This window comes from Denticeps clupeoides, unplaced genomic scaffold (assembly GCF_900700375.1).
Source record: "Denticeps clupeoides unplaced genomic scaffold, fDenClu1.1, whole genome shotgun sequence".
NCBI classification, from domain to species: domain Eukaryota; kingdom Metazoa; phylum Chordata; class Actinopteri; order Clupeiformes; family Denticipitidae; genus Denticeps; species Denticeps clupeoides.
The window spans coordinates 149,670-156,841 of NW_021629704.1; the positions used below are offsets into that span (position 1 = coordinate 149,670).

The window sequence follows — 7,172 nt, forward strand, 5'->3', positions numbered from 1 at the left end:
TCAAGCCATGCGGCTCTTTCATCCTTACACTGCGGCTCCCTTTGCCGTTGGAAAATAAATAAGCCACAGAGAGGCTTAAGAGTGTTTTACTTTTAATCCATTAGTTTATTTATTTTTAAATACAGTTCAATATTTGAAGATTATTGTGATATTGTAACATTAAAATGCAATGTATCTCATTTTCTGTTACTCAAATATATGTCATAAATGCTGTATATACCTGCCACCCCACCAGAGCTGTTAATTAGTTGGTTAAATTAGATTAGCATTTCAACATATTTATGTTTAATGATTTGCATATGTTGACTGCAGTTGTTAAGTAAATTGTATAGAGTTAGCATAGCATTAGGGACCAGATCTCTTTCCCCAAACATGTCCAGCTGGCTTTTTAGATTTGTCTGGGTGATTCAAAATTAGCCACGTCATTGGCTTCTTGCAGCCTGCGAGCCACATCCCATGAGATTATACAGATCTATTAACTAGGGCTGCAACTAACGATTATTTTAATAGTAGAATTGGATAAAAAAAAAACAAGAAGCATTAATTTCCAACCCTTTATTCAAAAACAGAACACACACACTCCACATGCTCCTGGCTCTTTTCTTTGAGGTTATGTTGCCTGCTGCAGAAAACAGCCGCTCAGATGGTGTTGATGTGGCAGGGATGCAGTAAGAAGTGAAGTGATTGTCATTGTGAAACATTGCAGCACGCATTGACTCCGTGTTTTTTTACTCCGCCCTGTCTATAAAGGCAAACTCTGCAGGCATCAGTGTGTGAGAGAGACCGAGTGTGTTCACTCCAATCAGCGCTCAACTAAAGTCTTTTTTTAAATAATTAAATGTCTCCGCATTGCACGACACAACAAATCGAAATTAGTTTCCTATTCTTTGTTGCATCCCTACTATTAACACACAAACTACAAATCCCATAATGCAGTGCTTCAGTTGCCTTGTCAAACACAATTTTGGAACTGCAGATTAATCAGTAATTAAGCAGTCTTCATGTTGACTGCAAATGGGTTTTTCTTGCTTCACCATAGTGCCGTACAAAGTTAGATTTTTTTTGCCTCTCGTATGGAGGGGTCGTAATATTTGAGACAAGAATTAAATGATGTAGCACACACCCAAACACATGCCCTGGTTGTGCACACCAAGCATGAATGGTCATTGTGGGTTTAACCACCACATATATTTAAATTTTGAATACTGGCAAAAAAATGGCAAACATAACTAGCACAATATTATCTAAAAACATGAAGCAACAAGGTATATGTAAACAAAACGTCTGCAGCGTCTTATGATTTGCGTGGACCCACTATGACACCTGGGTAAGGTAATACAAACCTAAGATGACAGGAGGAGGGGCTACATAGGTAGCTTAGCTGAACACCCAGTGGAGCAGAATGATTTCAAATATCATATCATAGGACTATAAATCACTGTAATTCCACTACCAAAATGCATAATAGCAAAAATTGCAACAAAAAAAAAGCTTAGAATGTAAATTAAACCATAAATGGCGTTGAAGTAAATTGAACGTATTCCGAATAGCAAGGAAGGAGAGCCTCCTTAACCATAGGAAGGTTCTTAGTGCAGCTCAATCGACATATCTGTCCTCGTTAATAGACAAAAACATCCTGGATTCCTGTGTAACACTATAGCCAAACTAACCAGGACAAAAACGGATACCACCACTCAATATCATCATAGTACCGACGACTTTATGAATTTCTTAAATACTAAAATTGTTACCAATGGAGATAAGATTAAAAGCATAACAAACAGCTCCGTCGATATTACTATGGAAAATAATCTTCAAATCGCTGACCACTGATTAGAACGCTTCAACCTTATTAAGGTGGTAGTAGCCTAGTGGGTAACACACTCGCCTATGAACCAGAAGACCCGGGTTCGAGTCCCACTTACTACCATTGTGTCCCTGAACAAGACACTTAACCCTGAGTTGCTCTGGATAAGGCGTCTGATAAATGCTGTAAATTTAAATATTAAAGAGCATGAACTAATTAAACTAATCTCATCATCAAATCAATGTACTTGCACATTGGATCCGCATCCTACAAGTTTTCTTAAACAAGTAGCACCCGATATTATAAATTCTATCCTCAAAATTATTAACTCGTCGCTTAGCACCGGCCACGTACCAAGTTTGTTCAAGGTAGCAGTCATCAGACCCCTGATTGAAAAGTCTTGATCGCGATCTTGATTGCAGTCAGCTTTCAAATTATAGACCGATATCAAACCTTCCTTTTATATCAAAAATCTTTGATATCCATTTATATAAAAAAAAAGCCCAGCAGCTGAGCGCATACCTAGACAGTAACAATATCCATGAAGTATATCAATCAGGATTTAGACCTCATCATAGCACTGAGACAGCGCTGGTTAAAGTGGTTAATGACCTGCTGTTGGCCTCTGATCAGGGACATCTAGCTGCTTGTCCTGCTTGATCTGAGTGCAGCGTTTGACACTATCGATCACGCTATTCTCCTTGCCAGGTTAGAGAATGTTGGGATTAAGGGAACAGCCCTTGAATGGTTCAGATCATATCTTACCGGTCTGTATCAGTTTGTGGACATCAATGGTGTTTCGTCTTCATATAGTAAATTGCTACGCTGACGACACACAACTGTATCTGTCAGCAATGCCAGATCAGAAGCAGCAGCTGAACAAAATAAAGAATTGTCTGAAGGACATTAGACAGTGGATGCTCACTAACTTTCTTCTGTTAAACCCTGATAAGACAGAAGCTCTTGTACTTGGGCCTCAAGCAGCCAGGCATAAGATGGCTGACTACATCATAACTCTGGATCGTCTTTCTATTTCACCAAGTATTGAAGTAAAGGATCTAGGTGTCATCATTGATGCAGGTCTCTCATTCAATTTGCACGTACACAATGTCACTAGGATAGCATTCTTTCACCTTAGAAATATTGCGAAAATAAGAAATATCATTTCAATGCATGATGCAGAATAGTTGGTCCATGCATTTATTACATCAAGGTTAGATTACTGCAATGCATTATTGTCTGGATGCTCTAGTAGGTGCATGAGTAAACTCCAGCTGGTACAGAATGCTGCAGCCAGAGTTCTAACCAGAACCAGGAAATTTGACCACATCACCCCAGTCTTACAATCACTGCTGTAAGATGGGGTTTGAATACAGTGCTTTTGTGTGGGTAGAGAGAGTTTTTTACACTCTGTTCTCTCCCCACGGTCTTTTTACACTGCACTGGCTACCCATCACATTTAGGTTTGACAAAATCCTACTTTTGACCTATAAAGCTCTAAATGGTCTCGCCCCGCAGTACCTTAGTGAAGTTTTAGTTGGGTGTGGTGATACTACTGGTACTCAAAGTACAGAAGGACACAGCTGGGAGCAGATCCTTCTCATATAGAGCTCCGCAGTTGTGGAACGACTCAGTCTCAGTGTTTAAATCTAAACTGAATCTGTTTTCTCTGGCCTTCTGTTAAAAGTCCCAGACACAGTGTCAATTATTAAGTTCACTTTATCACACAGTCCCCCTGGGAGAAAAGGTCTTTCAATTCTGAAAGTCAGAGATCCCGAGTGCCCGGTATGGATTTGGACTCAAGCCTTGCTTCAGTTTTTCCTGCATGTGTTGTTACTCGAGCCCAAACTTGTAAATATCAAGACGCAATTGGGTTTTTGGACACATTTATTTCTTTGAACCCTTGCCTGTGATATCGGCACCTGCAACTTTTGCGTCCATGTCTGGTGGTGGTGCAGCTGCTGGTGAAATGCTGCTGGCCTTAGATAAGGTTTTGATTGGTCACAAACAAAAGAACAATTCTTCTCTGGTCCAGCTGTACTGCTGCTGCCAGAAGAGAAAATGTCTGCATCATTTTACTGGGAAGGTGGTTTGTTATTGCTGAAGTGGACCCATTCACACAACTAAGATGACATTTTTCAGCTTGTGGTTCTTGCTGAATTTAGGGCATGACCATGACTTTGCAGGTCATTTGAATATAAATAAGACATACCATCGTATGTCTTACAGCACTTCTTTTTTGGCCATGTTTAAAGTCTCACGTATTTAAACACTGTCATTCATAAAGTAGCAGGGAAACCAAATATGGTGATTCTCCCTGCTCCGCTCCATCCCATCCCGGTGATTTGTGAGCCATTGGAGAGGATTGTTTTGGATTGCATAGGTCCTTTGCCTACGACGAAGTCTGAGCACTGATCTGTTCACATCTACATTAAATCTTTCTGGCATTTATCAGACACCCTTATCCAGAGCGACTTACAATCAGTAGTTACAGGGACAGTCCCCCTGGTGCAGCTCAGGGTTAAGTGTCCTGCTCAGGGACACAATGGTAGTAAGTGGGATTCGAACCTGGGTCTTCTGGATCACAGGCAAGTCTGTTACCCACTAGGCTATGCATACTTTTTATTTTACTCCACTACATTTTGCGGCAATTATCTGTACTTTCTACTCCACTACATTTCTACAATTTATGCCGTTACTCATTACATTTTATGAACACTTGCATGAAAAAATAGTTAGTCTATCGCGTTCTGGCCTTTTTTGCCATTTCCTACCAATCAGGCTTTACTTTACTTTACTTTACTTTACTTTACTTTATTTATTAGCTCCAATGATGGCCGAGCGCGTGTCAGTTAGCAGCACGAGCTGGTAGACCAAGACATTCAACATGGACCCAGAGCCCTGCAGCTCTGAATCACAAAGAAATCCTTGGCCAGATTTAAGAAATTGTCACGTGGGGGCTGGACATGGCGATGAAGGAGGACGCATATGCACGACTTCACACGACAAGGGAACATTAACACGCAGTGACCTGACGGCGAACAGACACGAACAGGATAGTTTTATACAATTATATAAATATACACCAGATGAACACGATCAGGGAACAATACACCAGACGAACATGAAACTCCGGATCCGGAGTCACCCCTGCCGGTCCGGATCATGACAGAAATTTATTTTAGTACAAAGGAGCAAAGAATGAGTCCTTGCGATTTCTTTGCATCCCATGCCTGCCTCAACATAAAGAATTGTTGCCATTTAAAAACTCCCCTTCAAATTTGAAAAAACATATAGAGGTAAGCTATGCTATGGTATGCTATGCTTTTGTGTATGTTATGACCTGTAATGATACTATTATCTAGCGAAATGTACGCTGACATACAGAAATAGTATAAAAATCACACCAGTGTAGCTTCATTATTTTTTAACACGGTGGTAGGATAAAACTGCTTTATTAGCTCAGAGAAGATAGCTTAATGTCTTTGCTAGCATAATGTCCAGCTCAGTGTTGTGCCAGTTCCCACTGAAAAAGAACTAGTTCACATTCATAGTTAATTTTTTACAATTTTGAACCAAGTTCACAGCTCAAAAAATGAACTAATTCACTAGTTGTTTTTCTTTTTTAAGATTTTCAATACAACGTCCTTCTATCTGAACCTCCTTCAGTTTTCTCCTTCTATCTGTCATACCTAGTAGATAACTTGTCATCCACATAATTCTAAGGTACACACAGTATTGCAGAGTGCACACACAATAAGCACACCAAACTTTCCAATACACATATACTGTATAATTGTTTGTAATTATTATGAGCAATGACATCAGTACAGGCATAAGTCAGTATATGTACTATGCTTTTACAAAATGGCAAACCCCAGAGGTTGAGACAAACCATTGTGTGAGTACTTTTACTTAAAAAATACTTTAAAGTAAATTTAAAAGTAAGTACTTAGGACTTTTACTTAAGTAAGATTGTTGATGTAGCACTTCTACTTTTACTTGAGTAAATATTTTGCAGGTTACTTGTACTTTTACTTAAGTACTAAGATTCAGTACTTCCTCCACCACTGAAGGTAGTACAGACAGATCAGGGCTCTAGTTTTTATCACACCTTTTTAAGGAAGTCTCAAGTCTCGAGTGTCGAGGAAGTGTCGAGTCTCAAGGAGCCTTGGAGAGATTGATTGGTGAAGGGAGAGAGTGTGATAATGGGTTGCAACTTCTGATGGGTTGATATTTACCTTGCAGGGGAGATACCGTGACCAAGAAGGCGGTTCACCCAGGGCGAGGCTCAGTCATTGCACTTCGACTGCTGAACCCTGCCAATTCCCCAAATGTGGGAATCTCGACTGCATAATTTCTGGTAGTGGGGGACTGCGTTCGTGCTCTCCCCTGATTTTTTTTGGGGGGGGGCAGTGGTGGCCTAGCGGTTAAGGAAGTCGCTCCATAATCAGTAGGTTGCCGGTTTGCTTCCCGATCCGCCAAGGTGCCACTGAGGTGCCACTGAGCAAAGCACCGTCCCCACACACTGCTCCCTGGGCGCTTGTCATGGTGACCACTGCTCACTCAGGGTGATGGGTTAAATGCAGAGGACAAATTTCACTGTGTGCATCGTGTGCTGTGCTGCTGTGTATCACATGTGACAATCACTTCACTTCACTGATGTTTTCTCTGTTTGAAACACTCCAAGAGTCACTTGGCTTCAGTCCTGCTGATTTAGACACACCATCCGGAGCCTGTTGAACTTTTCTGTGAAAAGTGGGGGTCTCAGTGCAAAGTTACATTTACAGCATTTACCAGACGCCCTTATCCAGAGAGACTTACAATCAGTAGTTACAAGGAAAGTCTTCCCCTGGAGAAGAAAGTGTGAGTTTGCTCAAGTTTGACCCTAAAGTAGTAGCCATCTCTGACTTCCACATTCCAGCTACTCAGTGAGAGCTGTGTAGATTCCTCTGGATGATTTGGTACTACTGTAGGTTCTGTAAAAAACCTCTCTGATTTTGTGTTGCCTCTGATTAATCTGCTTCGTAATAACTTTGACATTGTTTGGTCTGCAGATTGTCAGAAGGTATCTGAATATGCCAAGGCAAGGCCTTGTAACTTTACAGTTCTGGCTGCTCCAAAATCTCACCTGCTGTTCATACTGGAGGTATATGCAAGCACTACTGGAGCTGGTGCTGTACTGTTACATGAAGATGCTGATGGATTTGATTACTCCATTTGATATTTTTCTAAGAAGTTCTTGAAGCATTAATTCAATTACAGCACCACTGAGAAGGACGCCTTGGAGTTGTTGCTGTCTTTGCAACATTTTGAAGTTTAAGTTGGGTCATACAGGTAATAACCCTCTCACCAGAATGAAAAA

General features: G+C 40.7%; 1 non-coding gene across 1 annotated transcript; it reads left to right on the forward strand.

Annotated features, from left to right (window-relative positions):
* The first annotated feature begins 6,040 nt into the window (after window positions 1-6,040).
* On the forward strand, window positions 6,041-6,202 carry LOC114772228 (U1 spliceosomal RNA). Its single transcript, XR_003743918.1, has one exon. It is a non-coding gene; the product is annotated as a U1 spliceosomal RNA (small nuclear RNA).
* Window positions 6,203-7,172: the final 970 nt, after the last annotated feature.